Source organism: Mastomys coucha, unplaced genomic scaffold, assembly GCF_008632895.1.
Source record: "Mastomys coucha isolate ucsf_1 unplaced genomic scaffold, UCSF_Mcou_1 pScaffold15, whole genome shotgun sequence".
Classification (NCBI taxonomy): domain Eukaryota; kingdom Metazoa; phylum Chordata; class Mammalia; order Rodentia; family Muridae; genus Mastomys; species Mastomys coucha.
Window position 1 is genome coordinate 122,757,001 of NW_022196897.1, and position 20,563 is coordinate 122,777,563.

The 20,563-nt window shown below is 40.0% G+C and overlaps 1 long non-coding RNA gene across 1 annotated transcript in view; it reads left to right on the top strand.

Moving 5' to 3' along the window:
• The first annotated feature begins 1,223 nt into the window (after window positions 1-1,223).
• Window positions 1,224-20,563, top strand: part of LOC116092381 — a 34,056-nt gene continuing 14,716 nt past the window's right edge. Inside the window, exons 1-3 of the long non-coding RNA XR_004119235.1 lie at window positions 1,224-1,423; window positions 4,850-4,920; window positions 5,931-6,001. This is a non-coding gene — a long non-coding RNA (uncharacterized LOC116092381). The remainder of the gene's footprint in view (window positions 1,424-4,849; window positions 4,921-5,930; window positions 6,002-20,563) is intronic.

A 20,563-nucleotide genomic window follows, 5' to 3' on the forward strand; every position in this document is an offset into this window, starting at 1 on the left:
CATCATTTTGGGGGTTGAACTCCCTTTCCTTCAAATTCTAGGTTCTGTGCACTTTTCCATAATAAATACCAAAAGCAATTGAGAATCTTGTGGAGATGATGGACACTTTGAGGTTTCCAGGCCTCTTGCTTGGAGTTAATGTTAGAATGAATATTTCAAAACATCTTAAATATTTCAATTTGTTCATTTAATTTATTCATTCTATTTATGTCTGATCTCCTAAAACCATTGCTCCATCCTTTAGGGATTTGAATGAAATCTCTTATCTTCTGAAACCATTGTTATGTCCTTCAGGGATATTGAATTAGATTTCTTGTAATCTGAGTCTTAACCTTTATTTAAATTGTTTTTCAGTGTCTGTTGATTCCCTGTATATATCTTATCACTTCGAAAGCCACTGAAGTCAGAGTACCGAAGAACAGTTATGACTCCTCCATCATTAATACACTAATGTTCAAAGCCTGGGTCTGAGTGCGTGCGCGCGCACACACACACACCCACACACCCTACACACACGGTAGATATCAAAGATACTAAAAAAACATTTTCTAGAGAAGCACATACTACCATACGTTTCTACCTTTTTCTTTGTATATTTGAATTAACAAGACCTAAAGGCCATTTTAGAGCAAACAACGCCTGTACTTTATCCCCAAAACTTCTATTTCAAGGACTTTAGCAACCATTACCTCATAAAGATTTGGTCTTGAGTTCTCACTTTCATTTTTGCTTATTTTTAGACTTGTGATAACTAAATAGCGGTGGCATGCTTTTATTATGAAAAACTTTTTTTTTTCTTTTTTTTGAGACAGGGTTTCTCTGTGTAGCCCTGGCTGTCCTGGAACTCACTCTGTAGACTAGGCTGGCCTTGAACTCAGAAATCCGCCTGCCTCTGCCTTCCAAGTGCTGGGGTTAAAGGCATGCGCCACCACGCCCGGCTTTATTATTTTTCGTATTTTCGCTTTGATTGGGGGAACCATCCCAAGGCATCTTTCGGTGAAGAAGAACCATAGTACCCGGTGAGGTTGAATACTCTCCTGGGAGTAAGCAGCCACCTTTGTGATTTTTCTCTCAATCCTTTTCGCAGGGCTCCTTCCTCCCCACCTCCCGACATCCACAGCACGGGTGAACTAATCCGTCTATCAAGGAGAGTTCAGAGACTTGGCTTTCCAAGCTGCTCCTGGACTTTGTCCTGGCACCTCACCGCCAGCAACAAGAGGCCCTTTCATATTTATCAGCAGTTAATTGCAATCACTGCTGCTTTATGACTTCACAGAGGTCTTCGTCTTCAAGGCTCAGTCATTGTTTCCTGCTGGGTGGTGGAGCTCAATGATCACTGTCTTTTCCCACCATTCAACTCACAGAGATGCAAGCTCAGATGAATTTTCCAGCCTGCAATTGGGAGAGGCAGTGGCTCAATCACGTGAGGTTTTGACATTTAATGGGACATGAATTATCTTTGAACAATGTATTCTCCTGCCTCTAGCTTACTGCGGGCAACTGGGAACATGCTTTCCTGCATAATGACATCTCTGTAATGGAAAGAAAGGATGATTATTCAGAGGCATTGGCATCTAGGGGAACATTTGAAAGCATCAGACCTTGGCCTGCTGTCCCTTTTACTCTATCCTATTGAAGGTCTAATATATGTCCCATGGCAGCGGTGTTGACATGGAAAGTATACAGTGGTACCAGCAGTCTAGGTGGTACCTCTTCCCTGTACTTCAGAAATGTGTATGTCTCCTTTGAGACTCTGGGAGGGTGTTAAATCTTGCATAATGGTTCACCCTTTATGTCCGTTGGACAAAATGATTTGATAAACCTCCAAGCACAAATAAAATATGTTTAAAAAATCAGACGAAACAAGTTTCAATGGTTAAGTCACTTCCAATAACTATCCCTTGAAAAGGGAACCATTGACATGAGTGAGAAATCAATGTATTCTTTTGGCAGAGAGTAAAAGCAATGACCTTAGAATCACGGTATTCTTGGAGTCCACTTCAGCATTCTCCACACTGTTCTCGTTAGCTATTATTTGTTCCACATATATTTATTTACCTTATCACTGAATAGATACCATTCTCCTCAAATGGAAAAGGCACATCTTTAAGTCTTATGTTTTTTCCTGTTTATATTCAGCAGAGATCATAGTTCCTGGAATAGAGAAGAAAAACAATATATACATATAAAACTATTTATTGCCTTACTACTGTTGGTATAGCTGAAGTCAAGGGAGCCTGAACTGTGTGCAAGTTATTAGTCCTGAAGTATTACATAATGGGCCACTTAATTCTCACTTTGAACTCAATATGTGTATATTATATCTGTTTTTTAAACTGGAAAGACTATTGAAACCTGCATAGTAGTAACAGCAAAGATACAATTAGAACCCTAATTTTTGGTAAGTGTTTCTCTACACCATGTGCTGGTGTGATTCCACCATTGCTCTTAAACTTTGATCTGGCTCTCATATGCATTCCTTATATTAAAAGAGACTCTGACTGCCTGGGTCTAGTCTCAGATGCTTTTAGACAAAGAAGGCAGGCAATTTTATCTTGAGAACCCTGTAAAGGTAGCCTGGTGTGAGTCAAAAGAATCTATAAAGATGTGATAAGCTAAAATTCTTGACTTATTTTTTTTTTTTTAGATTTTCCCATCACTTTGCATGTGTTTATATTTGTTTTGAGTCAATGTCAGATACACTTTTAATTATTTGAATAAAATTGTTCCTATCATGAACATACTGCATTATTCCGTGTCTTTTAAAAGAATTCCTTATTTTTCATTCTTAGACAATTTCATGGATGTGTATGGTTTAACCTGTTTATTTTCATCCCTTTATATCCTTTCTTATTCCACTCCCTCCCAGGTAGGTCCCTTTTCTTTACAATAAGAACCCCTGTGTTTACTGGTGTCAGCACCTTTGCCATTGACAGTGCAACCTGCAGCTTATTCAGAGAGGCAGACTTTATCTCCTTCCCTATCCCGCATCTAGGCTACCCTTGTGCCTTTATTTGTCTAGTAGGATAAAGACGCTGTGCCTATTCTAATCCTAGGTGTCAGCGACCTCGTGGTTGATCTCTTGGGCCACTTTCAAATGAGCAAACTTGGAATGTGGTTTTGTATAATGTGCAGTGAAATGGCCTTAGCTCAGAAGAGAGTATTCCAGACCTGCCAGGTCCCATCTAATTCAGCAGCTACCTACACCTGAATCCAGGGGAATATTTAAGCCTAACATGGTTCGGCAGAAACACCTGGGTAACCTAGACACCCAATAACATATGACCTAGTGTTAAATCATTGTATTTTGTAAGTATTCATCATGCAGAAAATGCTGACTGGTACACATTCTTATTTTAGGAATAATTTCATATACAGTTTACCTAGTACAGGGAATGATATGGGCAATACATTTCATATATAGCAAATATTTAGTAAATACTAATATTTGTCTTTCTACCAATTTCATAGAGATGTGCTTTAAGATTGGAATTTGTTGGTTCCAGCTACATTATATCAATTCACATATTTAGGGAACTTGGGACTTCGAGGAGGTATGGGAAGTAACTTCTCTTAGTAGCATTTAAAGCAGGACATTGCTGTTTCTTTTTCACCATCTCAAACAATAATGTATAGGGTTTCTTGATTGCTAGAAGAGATGGCAAACATTTATACACTCTACTGAATTTCTATCAAGTGAATGATATTGATTCTCTGTTGTTTTTTTTTTTTTTTGGATAATATTTGTCAACATATAAAAAGTACTCTTAGGAAGATTAACTATTCTGATATCTGTTCCACCTGATAAAAGTCATTGACTCTGGGCCTCAGTTTTCTCATCTTTATGTCACTAAAGTTGGACCTCCCAACAGGGCTCCTTGCTCCAACTATCTGGAACTCCTCTGTAGTGTTGAAGTGAACTGGGAATACAAGCTCTGAAATAAAACTCTGACACTGTTCTGTGCCTCCATTTCCTCCTGTGAAAAGGTGGCTGTTTTCTGGTGTGGTTCTGAGGTTTGTGTGATACACCCGTGTAAACATGAAACCATACAGAACAGTGCCTGGTCTATAGAAACTGTTAACAAATATTAGATACTACTTTATTTGACCCTGCCATCTCTTATGCAATGGTATTTTCATGGGATTTAAATGACCAAAGTTCAAATGGTGAATATCAACTTACTGGAGAAAAGTACAACATGTTTTGAAATTCACATACACACACACACACACACACACACACACACACACACACACACGAGAATTAACCACCCCATTTTTAATCCATAATTCGGTTTCCTTTTTCCTCACACACTTTGGTGTGGTGTCTTATACAAGAAACTAAGCATTTTTGCTCTGACCTTATAGTTTTTGTTTTTGTTTCCATTTGACAATGAAAAGATAAGCAGTTTAATAATACAGTCTTAAGAAAATAGGGTTCTATGAGGTAGGAGAGATGGCTCAGAGATAGAGAGCTCTTGCTATTCTTTCAGAGGACTTCCATTCAATTCCCAGTACCCACATGGTAGCTCCCAACCATCTGTAATTCTAGCTAGGAGGCATCCAGCTACCTCTTCTGACTCCAACACACACTGGGCATGCACATGGTTCACATATACATACAAGAAAAACACTCATATGTATAAAAAATATAAGCTCTAAATAAAATTTTAAAAAAGAAAATGGATTCTAGCCCTGGGTCTGCCATCTTTAAGGTTATAGTACTAGGTAATATACAGATAATAATGATACCTACTTAATAACTAATATCTGAGTATGATACATTTAGAAAAGTACCTGGCACATATTCAGTCTAAATTAATGTGTATTGTATGCCTTTTTCCACTAGAATTGCATTAAAGGAAGCATTAGGAGCCCAAGCACTGTCCATCGGAAAATGTTTTGGGTTGACTTAGGCAGGTAAGTGTAGGGATATTATTATCAACTTGCCAGATTCTCTTTACCAAGATGTGGTACCATAATCCCATATGCTATGAACATTGAGTGTTAGTACCCTATAGCTTCCTCTTCCTTTGGAGAATTGTCCTTGACCAAATGGGAATTGCCTAGTCTAGAATTGCTGGGGGAAGTTTTGCAATGTTTTTGCCACTGGGGGTGACCCATAGCTAATGGCTAACTGAGGCAGGAACACAAAAAGACCCTTTGCCTCAAAAAATGGTGGGATGTAGGTCTGTGGTGTAATCAAGGCTCCAGAGCTCTCTGTGAGATCCTACTGAAGCTAGATTCCAAAAGACTTGCCTCCTCCTTGCCTCCTCTTCTCTTTATCAACAAATTATCTTCTAGCTAGGCATGGGGGTACATATCTGTAATCTCAGTAGTCAGAGAAGTAAGTCAGGAGAATGAGAGATTGAAGGTTACCCTCAGCTACATAGCAAGACGCTGTGTCCAGACAGACAGACAGACAAATACACTACCAAGGGAATCTTTGTCTTAGGATCTACTTTTTGCCTCCATTACTTAGGTAGAATGAAAAGAAGAACTGATTTGTAAACAGTTCTGTAATGATAATGGTTGGGACCTTGCCATTGGAATTTTAGGAGGGCAGGTATCATAGGTAGGCGTAGTTTTTTGCTTCATCTAAGTTTTTGTTTGGAAGAAGAGTCTAGAGTATCAGACTAGGAGTTGTGATGACCAAGGGACTATAACCACTGCTGTGTAGGAACCAGAAGCCATGTACTCTCTGTTGCTGAGGTCTGGTTATCAAACAAATACAGGCTCGTGGTGAAATATAAGCCCTATGCATAAATTTGGATGAATGCTATGACATAACCATGTTAATACCAAATAAACTTGGGATTTTCAGCACCCAAGATGCTATCCATCCCAAAGTCCATGCTGGGTACGTTTTTGACTGGAAAATTTCTCTTATAATGTATTATTCTCTTCTCCTTCCACATTCACTGAGGAAGTTTTCCAAAGGGACTTTGGGAATGAACTAAGATGCTGAATATGAATCTGGCTTCCTTGGAGGCATTGGCAGGTAAGCACAGAACAAGTTTTCCATGAATGTTTCACAGTCCTCTGGCTCCAAAATGAGATAGGAGTTAAAGTCATTTAAATGCCAATTGCTTCTAAGGCTTAATGTACCCTGAAGTTCCTATGGAGGAGAGAAGCAGAGAATTTCCTCAGTTTTTTCTTTCTCCTTCAAATGTATATAAGGTATTATCTCTTGTACTTTCATACACTTTTATTTCCAGTCTCTATGGGACATCTCATAAGCATGTTTCTATAAGTATAATTCAAAAACTAGTTAACACTTACTATTTTGTTCCCCTTTCAAGGATTTTGTGAAATAGAACTTAGTATTGCTTCCTAGAACATCAACTGAAAGTGATGTGCCAATTTAGAATAATACTAATTGTGTATGTCAAAGGGTACATATAATTTAGAATAGTGAATAAAATGTACATAACTTAGAGATAAAACATGAGATTATAGTGGGTCATACTGACCTTATATATGTGATTTAATACAGTGTTCTCTCATATTAATAACACAAGTGTTGTATAAGTATCTGAAAAATACTCCCAACTATTACTTCTATTAGTTTGAAATGGCTTCAAACCTAAAAAGATGAAACACACAACAAACAAATGAACAACGATAACACCCAAAACATGCGAGAAGAAGGAAGAATAATTATGAAAACCTTTCATGGAAACAATATTCCAATAGCTTTCCACATTTGTGTCACTAGCTCACAGGCTTTCCAAAAATGCTTTTCTCAAATCTCAGGACCACTGAAGGGACAAGCTAAATGAAATGGTTTTGGTCTGATATATTTCATGAGAGGACCACAGTGGTCAACTCTATTGGTAGAAGACTAGATATATATATCCTCGGAGCTTGCTTCTAAGATGTGACTCATTTAAATTTCCAGTAAGTAATTGATAGCCTTTATGGATCTGGTCAAGAAATAGAAGATTCATTGTCCCAGGAATGAACTGCATGCCATTCTATTTTGAAGGCTTTGTAGACTAAATATGGTCTAGGAGACTCTTCTCCTGGAAAAGGGCTGGGGCTAGAAGTGTGTGGCCTGATTTAGATTAAAAACTCAACTCTGGTCTGTGGGGGGGTCAGGGGTCAGAGGATACTTTTTCTTGTAAGAATGTAATGACATTTCCATTCAAAAGATGTGGGAGACCTTGAGGCTGAGCAATGGAGTACACAGACCATACTTCTTCAGAAAAGGCACATAGAGAAGCTACCCTTTGAGCCAATGTCAATTACTCCAACCCCCGACACAAGGGGATGATACTGAATTTAATTTTGACATTGTAACTTCCTAGGCAATGCTCACTCAAGAGCCCCATTAAAAAAAAAAAGCTTGGAGTACGTTTTTGTAATGGGGAAACAGACTTAGAAAATTATTAAAGAAGTATATAGGAAATCTTCATTTACTTAGGGGAGTGTATGTATGTGTGTGTGTGGGGTGGTGGTGGTGGTGAAGATATTAGGTTCAAGGAGAGGCCTTGAAAAGATGAGAAAACCAAACTCTCTTGTAGGCTTGATAATCTTTGCTTCCTCTTAGCTTATGGTCTTGCTCAGAGACTGGGTTAAAGCATTTGCATACTAGCTCCTTTTCCTTTAAGAAATCTCCTCCAGGCAGAGCTTGACTTCACAGGGCCTGGGGCAGGATGTAGTGGGGGGTACAATGTTAGTTCTTTTGATCATCATTTCACTGTGTGCAGAGGGGTAGAGTTCATGTTTCCTTCCTTCCCTTCCTATGAAGCATGCAATTGAGTGGGTGGTTCAGCCAGAGATACCCAATAATTATTTGCTGGTGAGGATAATGAAGGTGCCCTGATGACAGTAAGGTGTTTGCCTCACCCCTTCCTGACTGTTGGAGGTGACACCCATGTGGTCCTCACTCTGTGCTCATGGGAGACTTTGAAGCATTGGCTGAGCCTGGAGTCTTGGCCAGGATATGTCTTGGAACATGCCGCCTACCTGAATTCTTCCCTGCTTTCCAGAGCTCTTCATTTCCAATGACAGGAATTACTCTTTCTCCTAACGAGTGTGTAGACAGAAGAGGGAATTAAGGAGACAAGTAGAAACCACCCAGCAAGATGAGTTGTGTGCATGGCAGGGCAGGGAAAGGGGAGAAAGAAAAAAAAAAGTGTCCAAACAGTATTGTGTGAGTTCTATAACTTTCCACTAATCCATATGTGGATTTGTATGAGCACTCCTAACATCCAAGACAAGATCCAGACAAAAATGCTCCTACTGAATAAATCCAGGAGAGAGGTTTGTTTATCAGGGTCTCTCATTGTTTGAAAACTCAACATCTGTCAAAGACTTGTAGGTCTTTGCCCCCCACACTTTCAGCAGGTGCTTCTGGTCCTTATGACACTGCTGAATGGAGTTTAAAGAAACAATCAGCTGCAAAATGCAAGGTAATTTCTACTCATTGACTCTAAGTCCAGCCCAGGCCTCTTTTTCCCTTGCTTGCACCACTGTAGATTCAAATCCCTACTACTCTTCTTATCCTCTCAGATCTGTCCTCCTCACAGAAAATTAGTCTTCCTAGAGCCGGACTTCTAAAACATTTTAGTACTACCCTTAAATCCCTGCAGTTCCCGATTAATGAAATCTTCAAGTGTGAAACATTTTTCTTTCTCTCAGCTAAAGTTTTTGGCTACTGCTATTGCTTCATTGGCTCAGTATTATTATTATTATTTTTTTTTTTTTTTTTTTTTTTTTTTTTTTTTTTTGGTTTTTCGAGACAGGGTTTCTCTGTGTAGCCCTGGCTGTCCTGGAATTCACTCTGTAGACCAGGCTGGCCTCGAACTCAGAAATCCACCTGCCTCTGCCTCCCAAGTGCTGGGATTAAAGGCGTGCGCCACCATCGCCCGGCTTGGCTCAGTATTATTAAAAGATAAAAATTGAAATGCAGTGTAAGGTAAACAAAGAGGAACCATGTGCTGTTTGATGGATCCTTATGAAGGTCACGTGCCAATGAAATGACCAGCACATCCTAGGGCAGAGCACAGCCACCACCATTCCTTTCAGCTAGGAATTCACAGGGGTGAACCTTAAAAACATGGACTCACACACTGGGTATTCAACTATGCTTACTTCAGCTGTATTATTTTCTACTCTTGATGGACATCTGAGTCACCCCCAACCTTGGGCAACTGTGAATGTATACGCATGAAAAAATTTTGTTTTAAGTTTGTTCAAACCCCTAAGTGGTTACCATAAAGGGAAATGTTGGTAAATGGACTATGGTAAATTAAGATCCCCTATTTTTCAAGAGATAGTATTAAAAAAAAAAAAAGACGAAGGATGTAGCTTAGTGATAGAAGACTTACCCACCAGCCTTATAACCAGGCTGTGAGTAAATGAATACATGTCTAAATAAAAGAGAACCCCAGTGTCATAGGATTTTTACATCTGTATTTGCATCTATTTCTAAGTGTCCCTACCTCTAGTATATAAAGAACTCCTGTAAACCAAAAAGGGATGAAGACAAATATCCCAAATGGTGAAATAGGCAGCGAACTTGAATAAGCACTTCACAAGACAGCATTTGCAACTGAATGTGGACCTAGACATGTGAAAACACGAGAAGAAAAATTGCAAGACATCATTTTCCTGCTTTACTCATTGTCTCACGACTTTCAGATGAAGTCAAATGATCTTCACACTGGCCTTTGGCTCCCAGGGATTCCTTATCTCTTCTTACACCTACTTATCTTCTAAGGACCTGGCAGAACATCACCAGCTCTTTCCAAATGCTCCCTTGGCACCACGAGGTGGAATTAATTGTTTTCTTTGGGATCCGAAAGTGTGATTCAATTGAAGTGAAGGGTAGCTATGATTCTTATGTCCTCGGTGAACAGCACTGCTCTTGATGCATGAAAGGTAATCAATACACGCCTTCCTTACAGAGTATCTTACTTTCCCCTTGATCTCAAAGCAGTGAGGTAGCTACGGTAACAAAGCCTTTCTATGTTACATGCAGTGTTTACTAGCCAATATAAAGCTTACTTCATAGAGGAAAATGTTGGCTAATCTCCAGAATCATAAGCTCATATTCACTGGTATCATTGCAGAACTGTAGGCAAGAAATTAGCTTATTATACTTGGGCTACAAGTTAAGATGTATGTATGTCTGTGTGTATGCATGTATGTTTGTATGCTTTCTAGAATGATAAAGGTAGTGAGAATTTGGAGTCCTTGCTTACCTACCATGTGAGTGGTGGCTATAGGACTGACCTGAATTTGGAGCAGAAGAGCTACTTGCTCTCTCCACTGTTACAAAGTGACTAACGCAACATGTCTGACTAATCCCAAATTTCTTTTATCATCTTCATTTCTTGGAACTGTTTTGAACCTGCTCCTGCTTTTACAGGGTTCTATTTTCTCCAATTTCGAAGCTTTTCTGCCTCAAACTTCTTTCCAGCCTCATAGAACTGCTTTAGTCAGAACATTTTGTTCCTTCACTTCTCAACCTCATTTTAGCGAGATGAGACTTTAAAAAATGCTGGTTTTTAATGGAGACCTGGATTACAGAGATGGCTCAGCTGTTAAAGGATTGGCTCACAACCAAAATGGCAAGGGGGAGACATGGCCTTCATGCAAGTTTATGTTCCAGGATTGATGCCTTTTACACAGAGGGTTATCAACAAATATTTATTGAACTAGAGGTCTTACAATTTATTATTAAAAAGGTAGGGAGGCTGCTCACCCCCCTAACCTTTATATTAGCATCCCCCACAATGGTATTACAAAGACATTCAAGTGAGTTTCCAACTCACATAATTTTGTTTTATTTTATTTTTAGCTTAATATATTTTGCTAAGCAATTATAAACATTCTCAGCACTCAGAGAAGAAAAGTTTTACAATTTTGAAGATTTGTAGTTGAGTTCTTTTGAATCCTAAAACAATGCTTTTTCCTTTTATTGAAAATAGATTTTTTTTTAAAAAAAAAAATATCACACGATATATTCTGATTACAGTTTCCTCTCCTTCTACTCCTCCCGGTTCCTTCCTCCTTCCCTCCCATCTGATCCATTCCCTTTCTGTCTCTCATTAGAAAACAAACAGGCCTCTCAGGGATAATAATAAAGTAAAATATAGTTCTCTCCTCCAGCCCAGCAAGATGCCCAAAAGAAAGAAGGCCAAGGAGAGGAGGCCCTGGCCCCAGCCATAGTCAAGAAACAGGCGGCCAAAAGGTGATCACTACTTTGTTTGAGAAAAGGCCCAAGAACTTCTTCATTGGGCAGGACATCCAGCCCAAAAGAGATCTAACACACTTTGTCAAATGATCCCACAACATTAGGCTGCAGGGGCAAGGAGTCATCATCTATAAGCGGCTCAAAATACCTCCTGCTATTAACCAGCTCACTCAGGCCTTGGACAGGCAAACAGCTACTCAGCTCCTTAAGCTTACCCACAAGTACAGTCCAGAGACAAAGCAAGAGAAGAAGCAAAGGCTACTGGCCCATGCTGAGAAGAAAGCTGCTGGCAAAAGGGACATCCCAACTAAGAGATGGCCTGTCCTTTGAGCAGGAGTCAATACAGTCACCACCTTGGTGGAGAACAAGAAGGCTCAGCTGGTGGTGATTTCCCATGATGTAGACCCCATTGAGCTAGAGGTTTTCCTGCCTGCCCTATGTGGAAAGATGGGGGTGACCTACTGCATCATCAAGGGAATGGCTAGGCTGGGGCTCCTGGTTCACAGAAGACATGCACTATTGTTGCCTTCAAACAGGTTAACTTGAAAGACAAGGGTGCTCTGGCTAAGCTGGTGGAAGCTATAGGAACCAATTATAGAGACAGACATGACAAGATCTGCCATCACTGGGGAGGCAAAGTCCTGAGTCTTAAGTCTGTAGTTTGAATTGACAAACTGGAAAAGGCAAAGGCTAAAGAACTTGCCGCTAAACTGGGTTAAATATATACTAAGTTTTCTATACCTAAATATAATTACAAAATTAAAAAATAAAATATAATGGGGTACAATAAAACTAACATATTGAAATATGATAAAACAAAGATGAAAAGAAGTCAGGAAAAGGTATAAAAAACAGATATAGATGCAGAGACCCACTCATTCACACACTCAGAAATCCCATAAAAACAGTAAACTGGAAAGTATACTATATACCAAAGGATAGGGTAAATAGGAAAGTATGAATAAGAAAAAAATAAAAATGGAATTTTTAAAAAAGGCCCTGATATGACACAAGGAGGCAAGGAAATTTCAAAAGCTGCTCTTGAGTTCATTTTCTGTTGGCCATCTACTGCTGGGCATCTACTGCTGGGCATCTACTGCTGGGCATCTTCTGTTGGCCATCTTCTGTTGGCCATCTACTGCTGGGCATCTACTGCTGGGCATGCAGCCTTCCCTTAAGAGTAGCTTGTTTTCCCAGTGGGACTCCTTTAGAGAAAACCAATTTTCATTTGCAAGTGGTTATCAGTTGGAGATAGCTTTTGGTTTAGGAATGGGCATGTGTCCACTTTTCCTTTTAGCTCGAGGGCTACATCTGGTGTAGATACATGCAGACCCTCTGCACACTGTCTCAGGTTCTATGAGTTCATACATGCTTGATCCTGTTGATTTTCAGGGCCTGGTTCTCCATCCTATTTGGTTCTTATATTCTTTTTGTCTTCTCTTCTTTGGGGTCTCTGAATCCTGAGGGAGGGGGATTTGATGGAGACACCCTGTTTACGTATTAGTGTTCCAAAGTCTCTCATTCTCTACCTAATATCTGCCTATAGGTATTGGTATCTGTATTTTTTCCCCTCAGCTGCAGGATGAAGCTTCTTTGATGATGGCTGAGCAGAACACTGATCTATGAGTGTAGCAGACTGCAGTTAAGAGTCACTTTATTGCTGTGTTCTTTCAGCAGAATAGTATTTGGTTTTACACTAGGTCCCTGGGCTATCTAGTCTCAGGTTCTTGGTCACTTATGTTGTGTCTGGTATGGGTTCCATCTCATAGAGTGAGCCTCATCAAATCAGACATTGGTTGGTTGGTCCCACAAGGTTTGTGCCACCATTGCACTAGCATATCTTGCAGGAAGGATACCACCATAGATGAAAGGGTTTGTAGTTGGATTGGTGTTTACAGTTCACCTTCTGTACCATGCATATAATGCATATATATGTATATATACACACACATATATATGTATCTGTGTATATATATATGAAGCTTATATTGTTAATCTTATTGACTTACTGTGGGGCAAGTGGACTGTGCCACCAGACAGAAGAACTGGTAAGGCTGAGGAGCAGGCTCAGACCTGGGGGAATAGCCAAGCTCCACCTGTTCTAGAACATGTAACCATGACACTGCACTGAGAGGACCATCTCAGTCAGTTAAGTAGCATAAAAACCTGGAGTTCTCCATACTGTTGAGTATGTAGATAAGCCCTGACTATTCAGGCAATGAGCTTCCTTTCCTTGGCATCACAAAAGGTATTTAATCCCTGGCTTACTCTGGGTAAGGTATATGCATTCACATCTGGCACCAAATAAAACAGTTTGGACAAGAAAGGACTGTCTCTTCATCAAGGATTGCCTTGGGGGAGGCTTTCCTTGTAAAGAGCTGCACCCAAATCTTCCTGGAGAAGGCCTTCTCTCTCCCTGATCCTTCATACTCTCCAAAAAGGCTCTTGGAATCAAACTGGGTTCTGCTCCACCCCCTTGCTCCCTGCGTCCCAAGCTCAGTCATCCCTTTCCCACCTGGTGCATAGATGGCCTGAGGGGAAGCACAGATCTAGAACTCCTATTCTCCAAGTCCTAGTGGTACCCCAGTGACATCTGGGTACACAGGAGACTAGGAACTATAGAAATTGTCCCAGATCCCACTGTTTCCCACCCAAGAAAACACAGACCCAGGACCCCCATTATGCACTTTGTTTTGTGCCCCTACCACCACTCACTTTTTCAAAGAACCAACTCTTTCTTTTATTGTTTCTTTGTGTTGTTTCCTTGCTTTTGTTTCTATTTTATTGATTTCAGTACTAAGCTTGATAACTCTTGGCCGCCCACATATTTTGGGTGTGATTTCTTCTTTCTGTTCTTTCAGATGTTCTGTTGAGTTACTGGTATGAGATCTGCTAGGTGTAGTCTCTGAGGGTTCCAGGTAAAATGGATTTCTAGGTATTGGGAGTTGGTGCTTAGAATTGGGCTGGGCTGGGAGTGGGCTGGCATACACAGGAGGGTAAGCAGGTGTTTTACCAGGACCTGCTTAGTCTCCTGGGAATTGGGGCAGACAATGTGGTGAGACTACAATAGATAGTCTGGGACAGAGCTGCAGGATGAAGACTGTGGCTATTACGTTTGGAGGAGAGGAGGGCGAATGAAGACCTGAAGCTTGTCTGCCTGCGTCACAGGCCTGCGTGCTTCTATGGCAGGCTTGACTGGTGGGTTTGCCTGTGGGAGTCGATGGCTAGGAAAAAGAGCATTGCAGCCTAAAGCTGTATGACACATTCTCAGTAGAAGCTTGATGTTGCTAAGGAAAGACTAAAAGTCAGAGGAGCAGAGGCAGGCAGAAGCAGAAAGATTATCCAAAATTCCAGAATATCTTAATAGAACTACATTCGTTTCAGATATGGTAGCTCAAGTCTATCATCTCAGGATTCAGGAAGCTGAAACAAGATAGAAAGTTGAAGGTTATCCTGGCCTATATCCAAAGACCCTGCACTAAAAGAAAGAAGGAGCAGAAGTAGGAGGAGAAAGAAAAGGAGAAGGAAGAGGAGAAACAGAAACAGAGGGATAGAGGGAAAGGAAAAGGGAGGGAGAGAGGGAGAGAAGGAGGGAGGGAGGGAGGGAGAAAGATGGGCAGGTGCTTCTCACACTTAGACTGAGCAACACCATCAACAGAAGAGATAACTGGAGGTAAGGGTTTCTCTTCTCATTTACATCACATACTTTAAATACTTGTCTATTTATGAATTAGGCAAAACTTTATTAAAAACTATTTTGTGTAAGTTTGACTCCTAACACAGTCGTCTAGAAGGTGAGCACCTAGAGCTTGCTACTGCTGTCCTCAAAACAGGAGCATGCCACATTCCACCGTGAAGAGTCCCAGCTTTACTAAGTAGTTGATGGTTCACCACATGGCTTAGGTGCCTCAGCCATCTATGAGGGGATTTCCGGGGAATCTTTACTGTTCCTCAGTTTCAGTGGGAAAGTTGTAGCAGTCAAGTTTTTTGTGTGACTGACTAATCTCTTCTGTTCATACCCGGAAACATTAACTACCTGCAGCTGTCTGTGATCTTTTTCCATGCTCATGTGACAAGGGAATATGAAGAGCATATCTTCTATACTCACATTGTCCCTTCTCTCTGTGGGATACAGGAGTCAGGAGCTGTGGAAGAGATATCTCAGCCTTGGGAAGTTCAATTTAAGGCCTCCTGGGAGGACTTCATTGAAAATCAACCCTTCTTGATGGTACTAAATCTGTTGGCCCTGAACACTAAGGAGGACATACACTTTAGAATCTTCTGTGAAACCCAGGCCCTCTAAGTGTGATGTATTGCAGAACATACAGGTTTTGACTTGGGAGAGTAAGTTAAGTGGTCCCCCAACTCTGATTGTTACTACTTCTGAAAATTCTAAGACAATATGTATTCTGTTGATGCTCACATTCTAAATACCTGCTTGGTGACCACTGCTAGCAAGTATTCAAAGCTACAGCTTTGATGAATGTTTCTACTTTTAGTAGATGATTATGATAATTACTCATTTCTCTATTTATTGAGCACTTGTAAGATACTTCATGAAGAACTCTACAATTATTTGCTACTTTAATCATTCTAAAACAGTATTTAACAAAAATGTCTATTTTTTTATTTTGCTAAATACAATTCTATGTGAACCATTTCACAGGCTACCAAATTTCTTCATATATTAAAAATCCTACAGCCCTAATTTGACCATTACATATTTTATAAAAGCGTTGAATTAACATGGTACCTTATAACTAAGTAGCAGTGCAATTCATACATAAAAGTACAACACTAAAAAGACTGCTGCTAATATTAATCTAGCACACAGCTACTGTATAGTTACTATATATGTCAAAAAATCATACTACAAAATTGATTTATTAAAACTCAACTTGGATACTATAATTATTGAATGCCTGTCTCACTGATGAGGAAGCAAAGGCTCAGTTTCAGGATTTGCCCAGGGATTTAGAATGTAAATAACAGAAACCATTACTTAAATCCAGAAAACCTGGGTTCAGAATCATCATTCTTAATCACAAGTTTTTGTGGTAAGCCACCGAGGATAGATGCCTGTGAGACAGCCTGTAAGATTGACCACATGGTTTATCATTCCGACCATGACACTGTTGAGGAGAAAGAATAATGCAATGAATAATTAGAGCAGTTCTCTTACATAAAATAAATTACTACTCCCTCAAGTAAAACAAGGTTAACCACTACCCTACCCTACCTACATCGTTCCTCCAGCCTATTGACCCACCTTGGAGCCCGACACTTCCTCGCTGCCCTACTTCTCCTCCTTGTGCCCCTTTCACATTGCATGTTGGTTGCCTCTGGAGATGTTATCTTTCCACACAATGTACTCTCCTCTTCCTATCTGACTCATCCCCTGATCACCATGCATATGTTCACCTTTCAGCCTCTAGCTCATAGTGTTCCTCTGGGATTATTAGGAAAACATTTACATGCTCAGTAGGATCTCGGTAACGTCAGTCTCTTCTGCCTCTGAGTGTGCACCCTTCTCCCAACCTTGACTAGGTTTGATTCCTTTTCATCTTAGTTAACCTGATCTGGGATAGACTAAATGCTTAATATATACTTTTTAAAAGAAAGGGAATGGAAAGGGGGAAGAAACAAGGAAGACAAAATACTCAGTTTTGTTGAGATCATATAAGTGTGAAATTATTGATTCACTTATTGAACAGATATGAATGAAGTGCACCTATTCTTGGTAGAATCTCAGATGCTCCAGTTATAGTCAGAATAAGAAGGAAGTGTTCCCCAGAGTATACATTCTGGGTAATAGTCCATTAATAAAGAAGCAAAGCCATTTCATATGGCTCAGAGAGCATTTTAAAAAATGAAATAAAGACAGGGTAGAAAGGGACCAGAGATAGATTTAAGTATAGTAGTTTCTGTAGTCAGAATGTTCCTCCAAATTCATATTCTGAAACTTAATCTATGGTTTGTGATGGTGCAAAGAACTGGAGGCATTTGGAGAGGTAATCATGGAACACTGCTTTAAAGGCTGACGGGAACTACCTTAGGGATTTCCTGTTAGCTCTTCTGCTCCTTTCACCATGGAAGCACAATGAATTCTTCCCCTCTGGATCATACACAATTAGGAGCCATATTGGAAGCAGAACCTTGGGCCTTTACTAGATTCCCAAACCACTGATACCTTGATCTTAGGCTTCCCACTCCATAACTAAGAGGAAGCACATTTCAATTTTTAAAAATCTTGAGCTCTTGATCATTTTTATGGACCAGCACAAATGATATAATACAGTACATAGGAGTAGTTCCTGCTGGGTGATAAGACAGAATAAAATGGCCAGAAGCCTGAAGAAATTCTTCCCAAGAATACCAGGAAGAAGAAAAGCTAGAGAGGCTCACGTGGCCAGCAATAGATCAGAAGACGTGGCAGAGGCCTTCATGTAGGACTCTTAAGTGACATCAAGGTGTTCCTGTTTATGTAATATGTACCATACTCCTGGTTTTAAAGAGCCAGGGAATTTATTTTCTGTTGTTTTCCCTACTTTATCTCTTTCCCATGGACTACTCTGGTGGCTGAATTGAATGTGGACTAGAGGGAGATCAAAGCAAAGCCTGGAGAAAATGACACAATCCAGGCAAGAGATGCACACAGAGTGAAGACATAGATGTTTTCCAGCGATGTTTCTCAGACTTGAACATGCAGATGGGTCACTGGAAGTTTATTGTACAGCAACTCTAAAACTTAGATCAGAGTTGCAAAGAAACTTTCCAGTGACAATAACATTGCTGCACTAAAAACCACAACAGAGAAGGAAGAAAAGAAAAAAAAAAATCTTGCTGATAGATGGCTGTTGCTTCATTGAACTAAAAGGCTGTTGCTTCATGAACTATTCTCTCCTTGGAAAATGTACACAGTACAATTATTGAAATGGAAGTTTCATCTCCACCCTTGCTTTATAAGCTATCTTATTCTTGTCTGGTGGGACTGGAAAGCTTTTCAGGATGGATGGACATTGACATACTCTAGGAAAATAATGAAGTATGATGGCATTATAATAGCAAAGCACATTTCTGGTTCAAAAGTTGAATAAGACATACAAGCTATTATGGTTTCAAGCTCTCAGCTCTTTTTTTTTTTTTTCAGTTATAGATGAGGCACAAATACCTCCTGCTTCTCCAACACTGCAACAAAAAGGACAATAGTCAAGGGTAACAGTGAAATTAAAATAAAAAAAAAAATACAAAAGCCTAAGGTCTGGGAGAAAACCTGACTACCATCTACGTGTAGAAACTTGTAAATGACTCCAGCCTCTCTTCTGACTGCACCACAGCTCTTAGTGGTCATTTTGGTGGATATCTATACATATCTAATTTCATTGTTTTTAAAGACGACATATAGATTATCCTTTCCTAGAGACATCAAAGTGCCTTGAAAAAATGGTGAAAGTGAAATGGACTGAAGACCAGTTGTGGTGGTGAGGGAGGCTGTGGGGAAAGGGAAGCAATGAGAACAAAGTAATACACACACACACACACACACACAGACTTCATAAGGAAATCCACCTTTTATACATTAACCAGAAAAAAATAATTTAAGAAATGATGATTGTTAAAATTTTAAAAGACAAAAGTATGAGGACTAAGGAGATAATTCAGTCAGTAAAATACTTGCCATGAAATATAAAAGCCTTACTTCACATCCCTAGCACTCAAACAAAAAGATGTGTAGGGAAACACAAGTCTGTAATTCCAGTACTTGGAAGTTGGACACAGGAGGATCCCCCAGCCTTACTGGCCAGCCAGTTTACCTTATTTGTTGAACTCCTGCCCAAATGAGAGACTCTTATTCTCCCCACTTTGGAGGTGGAGAGTGGTAGAATGAGATCCTTAATGCGAAACAGTAGCCCCCCCTGCCACACACACAGGCAGAGAGAGAGAGAGAGGGAAAGAGAGAGAGAGAGAGAGAGAGAGAGAGAGAGAGAGAGACAGAGAGACAGAGACAGAGAGACAGAGACAGAGAGACAGAGAGACAGAGACAGAGACACACACAGAGAGAGAGACAGAGACAGACACACACAGAGAGAGAGACACAGACGGACAGACAGAGACAGAGAGATAGAGAAATAGAGAGACAGAGAGACAGAGGAGAGAGAAAGAGAGAGAGAGGGAGAGAGAGAGAGAGAGAGAGGGAGAGGGAGAGAGAGAAGAGGAGAGGAGGTATATACCTGGGACAAAGGTTATTATTCTTATACTTTCACACATATTGCTGCGCAGCTTTCTACTTGTCCCCACCAAGCCTAAAGTCCATCTTGGCATCCAGTGTTTAATTCTAAACCTGGCAATCGATTGGCTGTCCAGAAGTTGAAGCTTACCCACTGGACTGTGAAGCGTCTCATAAATGAATACTTCTTCTGTTTAGGAATCTAAAAGCTTTCCTGGAAATCCCGCTTGCTCAAAGCTGTGCAATGCCAGCTAGACATCATCTGGCCCAGCTCCGCATCATAAAATGAATCTGACTTTATAGACCCTATAGGACTTCAGTGGTTGCTTCTAGAAATGGAAAAACATGGTAAGGCCAAGCCTTCCCATGGTTCCATCTCCTGTTGTATCCCTTCGGTGGATCAGTAGTTATTCATTTGATACCTTAGCACAGTTCATACCTGGCACTAAAGATCCAAACTTGTCTGCCCTCCCAAGAATTTCTGACCTTGGAGGCCACTATAAACTGGAATATATGATTTTCTGACTAGAACACACTTCCACAAGGCCCTTTGGACACCAACAAGCTCTTACCAAAGGACACTACACAAAGAATGTGAAATAAGTGGGTTAAGTTTCTCCTCAATTAAGTGTGGGCTCTCATAGTGGGTAGGAGCAAGAGTAGATACAGGCAACAGTGTGTGAAGATGGTCTGGAATCTTAGTTAAAAGAAAACCATATGAAAAACCCATTTTTACAAAGAATTTAAATACTACCTAAATTTCAGTTCATCCTAAATTTGAAATGTTCAATTTATTATAGTTTAGACAGTTGTTCTCCAATCTTGATTTTTGACAGTGACCTAATATTATCAGATGGAAAATCTGGTTTTCCTGCACTTTTAAAATTGTTCGATTTGCCAATTTCTGTGAGGAGCATGCTCTTTAGGTATGGTCTCTTCTGAGAATAATGGTTATAAAGTGTTGTATGTGATCAAGGTCTAGTTTCCTAAACATGAAACCTCTCCAGTATGATGAAAAAAAAATATTAAGGAAATTCATCATTTGCTTAACAATTGGGAAAGAAATTGGCATCAAAAACCTACTCTCAGCACCCAGGACAGAACATGGAACATGAAAGCCATGGTTTCCA